Genomic DNA, 18,062 nt, shown 5'->3' on the forward strand with positions numbered 1-18,062 from the left:
TGCATAATCACAATCGCCTGAAAGACTTCTATCCGCGAGTTATACATGAATAAAATTAAATATAATTTATGGTTTAATGTTATTTATAGTTGCTGTTATTGTTAGTTAATTTTTTAAAATTTATTTGCTTAATGTTTTAATTTATATCATTATAATTATTTAAAACATCAAACATTGTTTTTTTTTTTATTTTAAAGGTAACACTATAATCATTTATATAGAGTTATTTTTAACTATTGTTATTGTAATTTATTTTAAGCTTTTATTTGAAAACTTTTAACGATTATAAAGATATCTTTAGAAAATATTTTTGTTAAATTCATATTATAGTTTAGTTTTTGCATTTATCACTACAATTTATCACTTTTAATTATTTACAAAATATTCTTTGGTTTTTTAAGTGGAACTAAAATATATATTTAAGTTGACATTGTAATGTTATATTTAAATTAACTATTTAAGTATTTTGTCCAAGGTGTTCAAAAGTTGTAGCTTTAAACTGATAATTGTTTACATACAACAAAATATTAAATCTAATAAATTAAGTATAATATGTTAAAATTTAAAGACATAACTTTATAAGCAGAACTAAATATATTATTTTAAAATTGAAATTTAGTATATTTATGATTACATTTTAGGTTTGATATTTATTTAACCTTATTAGCCAACTTATAATCATTATTAGAAAAACACTACAATTAATCATTTTTAACTATTTACAAAATATTCTTTGGGTTGGTTAAGTTAAACTAAAATTTATATTTAATTGACCCTGTAATGTTATATTCAAATTAATAATTTAAATATTTTATGCAAATTGTTTCAAAAATGTATCTTTAAAATGATAATTGTTTGCATCCAACAATATATTAAAACTAAGAAATTAAGTATAATATATCATTTTAATATTGAAGTTTAGTTTATATATGATTACACTTTAGATTTGATATTTATTTAACCTTATTAACCAACTTATAATTATTATTATTAGAAAGAAATTGAAAAGTCATGTAAGTTTCAAATGAATGTGGTGAAAGGAAAAATGCATGGGAGTTTCAAATGAATGTGGTGAAAGGAAAAATGTTTCATTTATAATATAGTATGATATGATATACAATTAGCTGGTTGTTGATAAGTTAGCTTATGAATTAAAAATGTTTAGTTAAATATATAAGCTAGATTGTAATATAAAATAACACAAACATACAAGTAAATTAGGATGTCAACGGGACCAAATGGCGCCGGAAATAGCTGTTTCAATAAATATATGTAGACCCCAAGATTCTCTATCCAAAAGATCTCTAGCGGAGAGAAAAGATACTCCAACATATATAGTCACTTATATTACCATGTCACACCGATGTGGGATACAGTAATACTCACCCTCAGTGTCGGAGACTCTTGATAAGGATAAATAAGGATGTGTTGAGCCACGGGGGTGCGAGATGTCGGATCTGATACCATGTTTCAGTAATGATTTCCTATAAATAGAGTTGATATCGGCTAACAATAGTCTCTCCCGCTCCCGCCCTTGCCTCTGAATTCACCTGTTTCCCCCGACCTTGAACCCAAATTTGAATTTTGAGATCTCCCATGATCCTGATCCTGCCATCATTTCTCGTGAATCACTCGTAAAGCCCTTTAGGCCCGAAAACATATGTTTAACCTTATTGACTTTATTTTTTCATTCGTTTATTTCTTTTTACCTTACATATTACACTTGTTACTCAAATACAAGTTATAAATGACACAATGGATGCTTTAAGTTTAATATTTAATTTTTATAAATAAAATAATTAAATATAGGATAATTACTTCGGGGCCCCTGCGGGGTATTTAGGATGGTACTCCCAACCCTGAAAACTAAACGGGGGTAAAATTTGTACCCACGCCCGCCCTCAAACCCAAAAACATTTTCAAAATATCCCCTACGTGTTAACGTATCCCTCTAGGAATATGTCAAAGATAACATAATTATTATCTAATGTAACAACCCGATATTTCAAGTCAATGTAATAGTCTAGTTCAACCATTGTAACTAGTTTTAAAGTAATAAAGAGAAATTATTTGAATATTATGTGCATCTATTTATTTGTAAAAATGTATAAATTATGATAAGGATTCTGGAGATATAAAGAATGTGGAAATCCGAGTTATAACCAAGAAGTTATGACATATCGAAGTTTCGCGTCGGAACCGGCATGACGTTGTGTGACGTAAAAAGTGAATTTACGATATAATGCTTTTTAGCCTTAAATATCTAACTAAAACTTGTACTATACGATAAACCAAGAGTGTACATAAAAAGAACGTACAAATCTGACTTCGTATGAGGAAGTTATGATTTTTCTAAGAATCAGCATAACAGTGTATAAACCGAAAACTTAATTATAGATCAAACGATTTTTAGCCGACACAACCTAAACGAGAATCGAAGATATCATCAATAGTAATTCAACGGTAAAAAGATAGACGAAAACGGATGTCGATTGAAGAAGATATGAATTTTTAACGGATTTTTCCTGTTCCGGCGTGTTAAAAATATAATATTAAAAATAAAGTCAAAATCGGTTGACGAATTCTAAACGAAATTCGTAGAGTACGGTCTCAACTACGTGTGGATATAAAGAACGTCAAAAACGGAGCTCGTAAAAATAATCTTTTTCAGTCGAAATTCTGCCCGCGTAAAACCCAATTTTCATCAGAAACTACCGGTTTCGTCAAGTAAAAATCATTTCTATAAACGAAGCGCTGCCCAAATCACCACTTATCAAGTGAGTTCATACCCATATACTTTTAATAACTTTTTTCATGTTTTAAAATGGGGGGGGGGGGGGGGGGGTAATACAAGTAAAATACAATGAACTTTTGTTAAAATACAAACCATTATTTACGTTTTCTTACACTTTATATAACTATTACGTGAAAACATATGCATACAGAACATCTTATGACACAACAATTATCAGTTCAAATGAAACATATATTGTAAACTATAATAGATATAGTTTGGGTTACATTCTCATTATTTTACCCCTTTCAGGTCAAAGAAACGATTATATGAAAATACGATTATTTTTATATTATAAACATGATGAATGGGGTAACAGTTTCATGCGTGAATATTTTCAATAACAAAACACGTATCTCGTTGGAAATTTGTGAGTTATTCGTCTTCATTGTACCTACTCAAGGTATACATGGAAGTCCTGTTTTATAACCAGAGTCTGCTCCTGGAGAGCGTGATACTTGTGTATAGATCTATACGGGATTGATGACCCCGCACCCTGGTTGTTAGCTACAGCACGACCGACAGGTTAAGGGTGACAAATATCAAACATAACGATGCTTGAAGAACGTCGCGACACGCAATCATTCGTTAGCATGGTTATGAAAACTCAAAAGATAGGCGGCAATACGTTATTTTAAGGTGAAATTAATATTTTATTTATTTTACGTAATTACTCAGCGCAACAAATTGTTTTATCTTTGAATAAAACTACATATTACAAAATTAAGTATGGCAATTAAACTTATACTTTTCAGTATTGGAATATACAAACAAGTTTATAAATCAGTTTTACGGAAAATATTACATTTTTCGGGATAGATACGATTACTTACAAACAAACAACTTACAACTCAGTTTTATGGAAAATATCGAATTTTCTTGAAATAAACATGATTTCATCTCATTGAATGACATATATTTTCATATAAATGCTTATGAACTCACCAACTTAAATGTTGACACTTTTTCTCAAATAACGTGTATTCTTAGGAAACCGGTAAAACAAGTACAACCACGAGCTTTTGAGAAGACGAAGTTTTATAGACTCATGTCTTTTAACTTTTGTTTATAGATTTTGGTGTCAATATACAATGATTTGAACACATATGTAAAAACTAATACTTTATCAATGCATGGTTGTTGTTGGACTTTGATTACTATTATGCAATTGTTGTGATGCTATACATGACGTCCTCCGCCCCCGAATGTTTCCGCCGTTCAGGTTTGGGGGTGTGACAGATTGGTATCAGAGCATTGTTTATAGTGAACTAGGTATATCAAACCATAAAAGATATACAACTAAAAATACATGGGGCTAAAGCACTCTGACTAAGAGTTATACTTTTAAAATATAACAATATTTTTATAAAAGTATACATACATGTTTACATACCAGGACAAGTATCACAAGAAGAACAAAACATAAGATATTTAGATGTTGAACACTATAGTCAAACCTAGATAGTTATGTAATCATATCTGGAATAAATGTCTGATCAACTATATTTATTTGAGATGTCACCAACATGTGTTTAGGAGTGATCGTGATGTTGCAACATGTCTAAAACTTACCAATAAACCATACAGAGAACCTTTATCATTTAAAATAGGATAGGAGTATTTTGTAATAATATAAAACAACATGTTTACATTCTTTCTATTCTCGTATAGACATTATGGTAGGATATCCCCCGCACGGAGATCCCTACTTCCCAGATCAAGGGAATAATGGTTGGGTTGAAGATGATCCTGAAAAGAATCCCGGGGAGGACGAAGATGAAGAAGAAGAGGATTCAGAAGGTACGGAATCAGATCCAGAAGTATACAACCCACCGCCGGTCGTACAAAACCCTACAGCCAGACAGGATTTCCAAGGTCCGATACCAGCATGGGGCGAAGAACTACATAGGTGGAGCCAGAAGCAAGGACAACACCCTCTTTTCAGTATGAAAAGAGGCTTCTACAACATCAGCAATGGAGGTTCAGCTGACAGGGCCCTCCCTGTTATAGTATGCCGCATTTCTCGCCAGGTTGATCAATCTCGAATATCGATCAACCGAATTCTGGAAGTCAACACTACCTCCCAAGTTAACGACGTTAATCTTCGTCGTCTAGACAGAGATCACGATCAAACCAAACACTACACTGAGTTGCTTCATGAAGAGATGATTGCTGCTCAAATCGAAATTAGAGCACTCAGGGAGCATCAAACTACACTAGAGAGGCGTATAATGGGAAGAAAGCACCAGGTTACAAAATCCATTGCCAAGAACCGTACTCACCGCAATTAGTGTTTACACTACTTCTATTTTGATATAGACTAGGATCTCAGATATGTATACTACTTTTAATAATATGTAAAACTCCACCCAACGATTAAGTGAATACACTACTCGTAGGTTATAATGCTTTCACTTATGTTGATGTAATATAGACCTATATCCAGGTCAAATTTTCCCAACTATATGTACAAAAAAATATATCAATGAAAATGACAAGCATTTTACTTCATTGGGAGTTACTACAATTTTCATAAAAATTTTGTTTCACAAATTTTGGTTGCAGACCCATTATGTTCAACAATCCGTTTAACCTTAATTACATACAACTTGTATAGACCAAGTGAAATTAAAAGGACATGGTATAGAAAAAAATACAAATTCATTATGAGTGTTGCTATAAACGAAATTGGCAATTGTTTACTTATATTCGTAGACTTTTATTGTAAATCACTTAATAAAACAGTATACCAGTCGGGATATGATGCATTTAAAACTAAGATGTATCTCGTTCAATATCACCTAACTCATAACTTCCATAAAGAACTTATCATCATTTATTCATTAAATCTTGTAGAAAAAGATGCCGCCAAGAAAGAATCCCAGACATTTCAACAATACTCCACCAGCTCCACCACCTCCACAATATGATTCTGCTATGTTCCAAGTTGCGGTAACTGCTGCCGTAGCAGCCGCTATAACTCAAATAAACGCAAGTTGTGCCAGTGGAGCGGGCAATGGTACTAATCACTCGAACCATGGAGAAATCCATGGACACCCTATGGAGTGTTCATACAAAGACTTTACTAACGGGAAACCTAAAACCTTCAACGGAAGTGGAGGAGTAATCGCAGTGATGCAATTGTTCAAAAAGACTGAATCAGTCTTCAAAATCTATGCGTGTCCAGAAAAAATTAAAGTTAAATATGCAACATGCACCTTTTCTTACAGAGCTCTTACTTGGTGGAAGAGCCGTGTCAAAGCAATAACACTCCTAGTGGCAAATTCAATGAGCTGGGAAGACCTGAAAGTCTTGATGTTAGAAGAATATTGCCCAAGAAGCGAAGTGGAAAAATTGGGACATGAGTTGTGGACCCTTAAAATGAATGGATCTGACCTCGTTGCCTACACAACCAGATTTTGTGATCTCTCTGTACGGTGTCCCGGGATGATAACCCCAAAAACGAAAAAGGCGGAAAGATACCTATGGGGATTGTCACCCCAGATCCAAGGGTATGTTTTAGCTTCCAAGCCTGCTACTTTCGACAGCACAGAACGTTTGGCGCAACAACTCATTGACCATGGAGTCCGTCAGGGGACGATAACAGTCACTCTTGAACAACCAAAGGAAAGTGACAATCAAAGAAGGCCTTGGAACAAAAGAAAGAACAAAACAACAGAGGAAAACTCCAAAAGACAACATGTGGTGGCAAGTCACGCCGTCACTATCCCAACAGCCCTAACACCCGCTAAGCAATATGCTGGGAGTCTTCCGAAATGCAATAAGTGTAACTACCACCATGTCGGTGTGTGTCGGGAAATGTATTGCACAAAGTGCAACAAGGAATGACATATTGTCCGTTTCTGCAAAGAACCAACTCAACAAAATGCCCCAACTGCGAATATAGGAGTGAGCTGCACTTGCTACGGATGCGGAGAAACAAGGCATATTAAGAGGAATTGCCCGAAAACAAGGAATGCAGGGGGAGTAGGAAGGGTACTGACGATGGGACATGAGGAGGCAGTGGCAGAACCAATGGTGGTTACGGATACATTTCTCCTTAAAGACTCTTATGCATGCATAATGTTTGATAGTGGAGCGGAGAGGAGTTTTGTGAGTCACCAGTTTAAGAATTTACTCAATCAAACACCAAAATCATTAAACGAAATATTCACCGTTGAGATGGCAAATGGAGATGATTGCTGCTCAAATTGAAATTAGAGCACTCAGGGAGCCTCAAACTACACTAGAGAGGCATATAATGGGAAGAGAGCATCGGGTTACAAAATCCATTGCCAAGAACCGTACTCGTCGCAATTAGTGTTTACACTACTTATATTTTGATATAGACTAGGATCTCAGATAATATGTAAAACTCCACCCTACGATTAAGTGAATACACTACTCGTAGGTTGTAATGCTTTCACTTATGTTGATGTAATATAGACCTATATCTAGGTCAAATTTTCCCAACTATATGTACAAAACAATATATCAATGAAAATGACAAGCATTTTACTTCATTGGGAGTTACTACAATTTTCATAAACATTTTGTTTCACAAATTTTGGTTGCAGACCCATTATGTTCATCAATCTGTTTAGCCTTAATTACATACAGCTTGTATAGACCGAGTGAAATTAAAAGGACATGGTATAAAACACAATACAAATTCATTACGAGTGTTGCTATAAACGAAATTGGCTATTGTTTACTTATATTGGTAGACTTTTATTATAAATCGCTTAATAAAACAATATACCAGTCGGGATATGATGCATTTAAAACTAAGATGTATCTCGTTCAATATCACCTGACTCATAACTTCCATAAAGAACTTATCATCATTTATTCATTAAATCTTGTAGAAAAAGATGCCGCCAAGAAAGAATCCTAGACGTTTCAACAATACTCCACCAGCTCCACCACCGCCACCACCTTGAACACGTATCATGGTAATTTCCTCAACGAAGAAGGGTGTACATTTACTATCCAATGAAGAAAATTTTTCATTGAACCTAGCTAATTCTTATAAATTAACATTTGATCATGTCATTAGATCTCATTTCATAACCTTTATTCCCATCAATTAGTTTTCTCCTTTCATTTCAATTACCGAATTGTGTAGTGTTTTTAGAATAAATCATATGGTATTATCCAAGCAACCTTTTGTTTTGCATTGTATTTAGAAGAACATTGAATCATATTCATCATTTACAATAAATTTGACTATGTTAACCACAATCTCATTTAAGGGGGAATCATCTAGCATTCTCTAATGAATAATGTATATATAATATAAGTAATGTATTAAAAGATTTCTTTCATCATCTCATGAGAACATTTCATAAACTTATTCTATTTATTGAGTTTTGTTCTTTCTTTAATCATCAAGCAATATCTTATTAAATAATGAAACTTATAGCCTTATCTCTTTCGATATCCTCTAGCGATGTGGCTACCAACCAGACATTCTCAACTTTATCATATTTTGTAATATCAACTCGCCTATCATGGTATTTTATTATGATGCACAATTCATTTTGTGCAAATCACCTAACATTATTTAAGTAGTTTTTTGTTTTGTTCTGCTATTGCAAGAACAATTACTGATGATCTTTTTTTATATTCGAGTAATATAAAAAACAAGGTGTTTATCTTTTTATGTTTTACTGATATTGAAATTAATAACTTTTGTCTACCCACCAAAAAGTGTATGTCTCATGTATAAATACATATATTTTAAGTATTTCCTTGCAAGTACGAAATAATCATAATTAACCATTATTGCATGGAAGGCAGACATGTAGTGTAAATACTTCTCAATATGCATGTAATTTAACTATCTGCTATTTATGAGGGAACTAGTTCATAATACCCATGTAATGCGGTCAATAATGTTTAATAGCTAAATTTTAACCACCATCATTATAACCATCTAGGTATCTTGCATTTGAAAATGACTTTGTTCCTTTATGTTATGGTTACTATATAAACAAGTTAGTTATACGATCAATGTGTATCAACAGTTTCTTCATATAACCCCACAATTTTTTCACACATAATGTGTCTTTTTTATACTAGAAACTTTATGTTTTCATACATAAAGATATCACAAACGATGGAAAAGTATAGTAGTTGCGTTAGTACAAACCATCAAAGTTACTGATGAGCACACACACACACACACACACACATATATATATATATATATATATATATATATATATAGGGTTAGGTTATTTTGTTTTTCCTAACTACTGTGTGCCAGAATGCACAGATCTGGACCATCGGATGGAATATAATCAAAGGTCATGATCTGAGGGTCTATGATAGTAGAATATGATAATATGTACCATATAATCACACAAATTTCAACATAAGGGCGTTTTAGTCAATTAACCTATATTAAAAAAGGAAATTTTCGGATTTTTAGGGATGATTAATTTCTTTATTTTTTAAAATCTGAATATTTTAAATTAATTCAAATTTAAAAATCCGATTTTATTCTGTTAGAATGATAAAATGTCAACCATAAACTAGTAAATACATTTTTCGATTTTATTCTGTCAGAATGACAGAATGTCAACCATAAACTAGTAAATACATTTTGAAAGACTACACAAAATCGATTCTTGAACTAATAATATATCAAAAAATTACATTGTATGATTGTGATTCATTGAATAATAACAAACATTCTGAAAGAATAACAAGTATAATTCTCAAAAAATAACAACATTCTTAAACAATGAGTGTGATCATTCTTTAATTCATTCTTCAACCCTTTCCCATTAGGTCTTCAAGCCATTTCTACCAGAAATTCATTGTCAAGTAATTTGTATTAATACACTTGTAAAACCTGCACATTAAACATACAAATAATTAACTATAATTCTATCAGAATACAACAATAATATTCTTACAAAATAAACTATTCTGCAAGAATATTCTTTAAGAATTTGTATTATCAAGAATAGATCCAACAAACTAAATAAGGAACTAGCATCAACCTATTCTGACAGAATAAGGAACTAACATTATTCGGGTTCCCTGTGTTTCTTCTCGATATGCTCATTGTATTTAATTTCAAATTCTGACAGAATAAGGAACTAGTATCAACCTATTGTTATGAAAATGGCATCCAACCCAATCTAAATTGAGTTACATAGTTCTGAAAAGAATAAGGAACAAGTGAAGTAAAAACATTAAAGATTTTTAACTATTTTTTCATTGAAGCATTTTATCGAACACATGGCGGCCATGACAGAATGTTGTTTGTAAACAAAAATTGCAAATATGGTAATGGATCATAACTCATAAGACTTACATTGATGCATGAAAATGAGGAATACTAGGCATATTACAACTTATACTGATGTACACTGGTTTGCTTTCTTTCAACACAATTGAATTTGCATACCGAAAAACTTGATTGATCCTAACTACTAATTGGAATAAGAGCTTAAAATATAGAGAATGAAAAAAATTCTACTATAACATATCTCAGAAAACAGACAAGAAAATAGATTTACTTGAATTTTCAAATGCGATAGTCTTGTGTTTCTCATATGGCAGATCCATTAACAGATTATTGACCTGAGTAAATAAACATCATATGAAAGCTGCCACTATTGCAAGTTCTATACATAATAAGACATAGTCAAAATGGAATAATTTTTTCTTATTAAATTGCATCATTACATTTGAAAGTGAATCGAGTTATGTATTGAAGATACAAATATAATGCAATTAATTAATACCTATTTTGTAAGGGTGCATAAGAATTGAGAAACTTAAAGATAAGCGAAATTGTATTAGTTGCCATCGCAATTTGGGGACCCATATTGATTGTATTTGCTTGGAGATGGGGGTTTAATGGATGCTGACATGACATCCTTCTTCAACAAGCCGCCTCTTAACCCTAAAATGCAATAATAAACAATAAAATCGAAGAAAGATGAAAACCTATGATCAGTATCGTGTCACTGTGGATTTAAAACTCACAATGAATTTGTAACCTGATCTCCGATGACCATTGGTTTCAAGAACTCTGCTCCAAGTGCGACCAAGTCTTCACACGAGTGATATTCTACATACCGACGAAAGGGCCCGGCTCCACCCGGTCTCTTCTCCAATCCATACAGTTGGTGGTTTTATGGTGCTGTGGGGTGGTGCTACAGCTCTGGTGGTGTCGAAACTGATTTAGGAGGGGATAAGGGTTTCTGGGTCTGTAAAGAGAGAACGATGATTTTTAAAAAAGTAGTGGGAATCGGTGGAGGTGTTATATGAAACTGATAACCTAAATTAGTGGGATATTGATTGATTTGTTTTCTTTTACCATAATTAATTATAGTGTAGATTACTTTTATACCCTTTTATTATTTATTAGTGATTTAATTATTTCCTGAATTCTCATTGGTGCATTTAGGCACACAATACTTATTAAAAACATTTGAACCTATCTCTCTCTCTCTCTCTATATATATATATATATATATATATATATATAGAGAGAGAGAGAGAGAGAAAGAGAGACAGAGAGAGTGAGAGTGAGAGAGAGCTAGGTTCAAATGTGAATTGACATCTATTGTGTGGACGTGTGGATAATGCTATTCTGTGAGAATTACAAAAAAATATATGTTGTTTGATAATATGAATACGTTCTATCTTATATAATTATTTTAATTATTAAGCATTTTCACTAATTAAATCGTCTATAAGGTTATTATACACTTTTTTTAATTATTCTCATTCTGTCAGAATGTTATCAGGATGTTTATTAAGTCATATTTTGTAAGAATTAAAATAAATAAAAAATGATGAATGATAACAAAAATGAATTAGAATTGGTGACAATCCAATAAAATAATAATAGTTCTGTGAGATTGAACGTATTCACATTACTAAACAACATATTATCTTAGTAATTTTCATAAAATAGCATTATCCACACGTCCACACAATAGTTTTCCATCCACATTATAGCCTAGCCATATATATATATATATATATATATATATATATATATATATATATATATATATATATATATATATATATATATAAGTTTATAACCCGTGCGAACCACAGTTAAAAAATTAAATAAACTTTCATAGTAAAAACTTAAAAATATTAATCAATTATTACAAAGAAATTATTTAAATGAAATTATTAATTAAGAGATATTTGTTTAGTTATATAAAATTATAATCGTTGATTTAAATAAATGCATGAAATTATACCACCATATAATATATATTAATTTTATTTTATTCTTTATTCTAATGTTATTAATTTAATGTAACTAGAGTGTGAAATTTAAAATTTAAAATTTCAAATTTCAAATGAAGAATCAATTATTAATTTAATGTAATTAGAGTGAGAAATTTAAAAATTTAAATTTAAAATGAAGAACTAATAGGTTGACATGTGGCATGGTAGATGACACATAATATTAATAAGGATTTCTAATATTGTAACATTTGTCAATATGAGAATAATCTTATTAATTTATTAGAATAAGAGTATATATATATATATATATATATATATATATATATATATAGGGTTAGGATTTCAAGAAAGGGTGTTGGAGAGGTGGAGGTTGAGAATGGAATGAGTTTGGGGAAGTTAAGGAGGTTAAATAGGGCTTAAACCACGAAAATAGGATTTGGGTTCTGATCACGTACGCTCAATGTACTAGGGACGCCAAGTACGCTCAACGTACTAGACTAAGCCTAAAAACCATCCTCACTTCTAACGGTCATAACTTCTTCGTTCGAACTCCGTATTCAACGATCTTTATATACATGGAAAAGTATTGAGGAGCTATACAACCCTATCTAATTACTTTTTGACTTAAAACAGATCGAACTAAAATCATTAATTCATAAAAGAAGTGTGAAACACCACTTTTCCCATTCTACCCTTTGACTCCAAAGCACAAACCGAACTCTTGGATCACATAATCTACATTACCCACATCCAAATAGGTCTAAATCTTTCTTTCCCCAAAGCCCGAAACCTTATGATACTTGATCTTCGGGTCACGACCCTGAATTATGAAATGAATCAACACAGGGTGTTACAACTCTCCCCCACTTAAATTAGATTTCGTCCTCGAAATTACTCCTTGCTACTTTCAAGTTAATCAGACAATCCGAACAAATCTTCCAGATCCCTGATAAAAGTCGACCCTAACATTATGGCCTTCCAATAATTGAACCCATCCTTAGCAGAACTTGCATACTGACGACGAACGAATCCTTGCTCTTACTGACCTTAACCATTAAAGCACATCCATCACTACTCATCTCAAAATTATGGAATCTAATACCTTATCTGACTTCCCGACATACAAAACCATTCAATATCACATCCATTATGGATCCACTTTGCAATCTAATATGAACGAAATCCTTACGACCCAAAATTATTTTGTTGACCAAACATTCACATTTTCTATTTATCCAATATCTTTTGAGTTTTGAGGTGATCTACCAAATATCCGAAGCGTCAGATTCCAAACCGGTCGCTAAAATCGACATCCTTACAAATGATCGTACCACGAGACTCTATCTAAGAGTCTGTATGGAAAAGCTACTCTAACCTATTTGTATATAAGGCTTCAACAGCCCTCCTGTTCCAACCAGGTATAATATAACCAACCATTACACAGATGTAACATAACCTACTTTTCTCTAAACGAATGCTACACACCCAGTTGTAATCCTACACCACAACCGGCCCCAAATGGCCCACAACCTTCCTTAATCCCACGAATTTTGTGGCCTTCCCACAGTCTCTTGACCCGTCCCACCATGGTTTTATTCTACCTAAAGGAAACTACGAGCCTAATATTAGCTCCTCAACATCCTTGCAACTGCTCATGGACTAGGTGAATGTTACGGGCCTCCCCATAGTCTTACATGTAACGCCCGCGTTTCCAAGCTAGGCATTATCATTGATGTAATAGTCTAGGTTAACCCTTGTAACTCTTTTTGGAGTATTAATGATGAAATATTTGAGTATTATGTGAATTATGTGTTTATTTTCTTAATTATTATAATTTAATGAATTACGAATAAAATAAGCGTCAAAATTAAACTGTGAGATAAGCCCGATATCTTTGCATAAAGATGTAGTGGTCGAAACAAGGATTCCGAAGATATAAAGAATGTCGAAATCCGAGTTATAACGAAGAGGTTATGACCTGTCGAAGTTTTGCGACAGAACCAGCAACGCTGAATGACGTAAAAAGTGAAATTTACGTTAGATCAATATTTAGCCTTAGTGATCTAAACGAATGTTGTAGAGTTCGTTAAACCGAGAGCGTGCATAAAAAGAACTCCCAAATCTGACTTCGTATGAGGAAGTTATGATTTTTCTAAGTTTCGACTTAGCAGTATGCAGCCCGAATACTCGATTTGAGACCGAACGGTTTTTAGCCGAAACAATCTAAACGAGAATCGAATATCTCGTTAATTGTAGTGAAACGATGAAAAGATAGGCAAAAACGGACGTGGGATGAAGAAGTTATGAATTTATAACGGAGTTTTCCTGTCCCGACCTACTAAAAATAAATAATAAAAACAAATTCAAAATTAGCCGATGGAGTCTAAACAAACGTTGTAGAGCGTAGTCTCACCTACACGGGGATATAAAGAACGTCGAAAACAGAGTTCGTATGAGGAAGATATGAATTTTTGAATTTTATTAAATATTTTTGATATTTAATTTAAATATAAAATAACCGATATTATCCAAGGGGGGGGGAGTCAGCGAGCTGATCCAAGTTACACCCAGCGTAACCTTAAATTACGCCCAGCGTAATTCGAAGTTCCAGCCCCTATAAAAGGATGTCGAGGGCAGCCGAGTTCTTTGATCATTTCTTCCCTTTCTCTCGCGTTTTTCCATCGTTTTTCGTGCAAGAATTATCCCGAAGCCCCGGTATCATTCCTGAGCCCCAAAGCAAGTCCCGAGGCCCTGAAGATCCCGAGAAGTAAGATTCCCGAGTCGAAGCTCTGCCCTCGAGGAGTCCAGTTTTTGTGAAGATCTTCCAGATCTACCGAAGAATACTACTTCTACAAGCCGTAGTGTTGTCCGATCATCTTCTGATCAAGTGAGTGTGTAGTTACTTTCTTCTAACGCATAATTATGAAGTATTTTATATAAAATACGTGTTATGTGTATATTTTGTTGTTATATGTGTGAATGTATATTCAATTTCTTCTATCTCATAGATCTGATTTATTCTCGATGAAATACGTGTTATGTGTGTGTGCCTCATCTGTTATGTGGAATATGTATTGATTGAACATGCTATACTGGTTTTAAACTATGTATATAAATATATATTTTTATCTACTAATATGTTGGGTAGAACATGGGTAGATAGTTGACGTGTGATAAACATATGAGAGGCCTCGATGTTGTATTTGATTCAGTCATCTAGCGGAGTTTAGATGACGACCACAGACTTTTCTAGACAATCCTGTGGAACGCTAGCAGGTTCACCACCTGTAGGTGTTAATGAACTTAGGTGTTCATTCGTTGTACTCCATCCCCCTCATGGTTGCCTTATTTGACTTATATTGTTGGGAAACCCCCGAAGTATGTGTTGTCGCCCCAATGAAATATTCTTAGACTTGGTCCCTTACGTTAGTTGTCTTAGGGACGTAAAGTGAGAATAACGGGAATGATTAATTGGGTTATTGTTGGTTGGTGGAATTAAATATAATTATTTATTGTAGGTTGAAAACCCTATATGCTCACCAGGCTCCCAAGCTTGACCGACTCAGTTTTATTTGTATTATAGGAAGTGGCGCAAGGGCATAAGATGGATGAATCATCAATTTGTTTTGTTTACAAGTCTGTATATGTATATATTTGTTGAACAACTTGTAATGTTATCGTTTATGCTTTATGGTCTGTATCGGAACATGACATCCCGAGTTTTGATTATATAATGAAAATACATTTCTTTATGAAATGCTTTGGTAAATATTATTTTATCATACTTTGTTTTTGGGAACAAATTCCGCAACTCTTTCAAATCAAAAGGATTTACTCTGAAATTATTTTAAAAGCATAAATGAAAATCAGTCTTTTCTGGCCGAGATTTTGGGGATGTCACATTACAACACTACTATACTATCTGCCAACCTAGTGAATGATATGGTCACCCCGCTGTCTTACAACACTTCTACTGCTACTTGCCAACCAAATAAATCATGGGTCGAAACCTCATTCGACTATACCCCAATCAAGTATTTGGGTCATGCTTCGAGTCCCAAAGCCTTTATCAGACAAGAGCGGGCAGAGAGGCTCTATCATAACCCTCAACCTCAACCTAATCACATACCCGCCATGTGCCACCACTGATACACAAGGTAACCTGAAATCTCATTCCTTAGGCAATCCCTTAGTCCAAGCGGTTCTCCCCCACTTGGATTCAACTGCGCTCTTCCAACCACAAAATTGATAGATTTCCAATCGATCTCCCAACCTTACTACTCGAAGTTGTCGACAACCTGAGCTCACAAGTACTATTATTTCATTTCAAGCCAATTGTCACACCCCAAAACCAAGAACGGCGGAAACGTTCTGGGGCGGAGGACGTCATGTACAGTATCACAACACAGTAAATGTAAATAAGCAAACAACATCATCCATTGCATTAAATATATAATTTTAATACAAGCGAGTTCTGTACAGTTTTAGACACCAAAAATATAATGTAAATCAAAATAATATGATGAGTCTTGAAGGCGCCCCATCTTCTCAAAAGCTGGCATCGGCACCTGTCTACTGATGACCTGAGAATACAAGTTATTTTGAAAGAGTTTATCAGCATTAAGCTGGTGAGTTCATAAGTATTTTAGTGTCGGTGTTTGTTATCAAAATGTTTGAACGTGTCTCAAGTATAAGTTTGTAAAATGTATGTAAGTGTTTGTAAAAGTTTGAATCTCTCAGAAAAACCTATATTTTCTATTAAAGTAGCCTTCTACCAAGGCTTAACTGTTTTGTATGCTCGTTTGTTGTAAAAGTGTGTAATTTCCCAAGTGTAACTATCATTTAACAAATATAGTTTGTACATTAATGTTTAAGTGAGGTTATCACTAAAAATATGTAATGGGTAAATCATTGTAGTACTGTAGTTTTGTATTATAGGAACTACTGTTGTACTAACTACCTTAAACCGGATTTATATTAAGGTATAATGTGATAATTGCACCATACTATCGACTGGTAACAACGACAAAAGAATGGTCGTAATAACGGAATGACGTTTGGCACCCGCAGACCTGCAGGTCCGGCTGTAGCTAGCAGCAAGGTGTAGGATAGTCAATCCAGTATAGATCTATACGCAAACTCACGCTCTCCCTCCAAGAGAATTCTGGCTACAACTCGGGCCATGACATTTAAGGCATGATCCGATCCAGTGGATCACAATTGTTAACGTATTCTTGTATATGTAGTGTAATGTTTCTCGTTCTAGTATAGTTGTATATGTTCTCCTCCTAGTATAGTTGTATATGTTCTCTTTCTAGTATAGTTGTATATGTTCTCCTCCTAGTATAGTTGTATATGTTCTCTTCCAAGTATAGTTGTATATGTTCTCTTTCTAGTATAGTTGTATATGTTCTCGTAGTAATGTAATGTATAGACTCATGAATGAACTGACTCATTGATCTAGAAGTTGTAGTAGTATGATCCTGTGTTACCCCGATGGTAACTTACTAGTGATGTGTATAGTACGCATGAATATGGAAGTACTTTTATGTCTATATATGTATATTTGATATATAACTAATATTGAAACGACCTTCGGATGGTCACCCGGAATCCCACCAGACCACATCCAAATCAAGAAAAAGGAAATAGGGCGGATGGCCTTCCTAAGCCCGTTAAACATTGCTTATATATCTATACATATATGGGCATGCAATTTATAAGAAGTATAACAAAATTTAAATAAAAGTATTTGATAAGTAAAAGAGTTTGTAAAACATTTCGAAGTAGAGCAGTTTGATAAACAGTTTGAACAGTGATAAAATCATTGGTTTTCTAGTTATTAATCACATGTGATTAATGCAATCACATGTGATTGATTTCAATAACTATAAGCATTGAACTTGTATCCCCCCATAAAGTATTTAAAACATTTAAAAGCATTTCAAAGGTTAATTAAAGGGGTATGAACTCACTTGTGGTGAGTGGTTTGGATTGTAGTGTTGGATACCGTGCTAGGTGGCAAACGGAG

This window comes from Lactuca serriola, chromosome 2 (genome assembly GCF_051521515.1).
Source record: "Lactuca serriola cultivar US96UC23 chromosome 2, Lser_US96UC23_V15, whole genome shotgun sequence".
Lineage (NCBI taxonomy): Eukaryota > Viridiplantae > Streptophyta > Magnoliopsida > Asterales > Asteraceae > Lactuca > Lactuca serriola.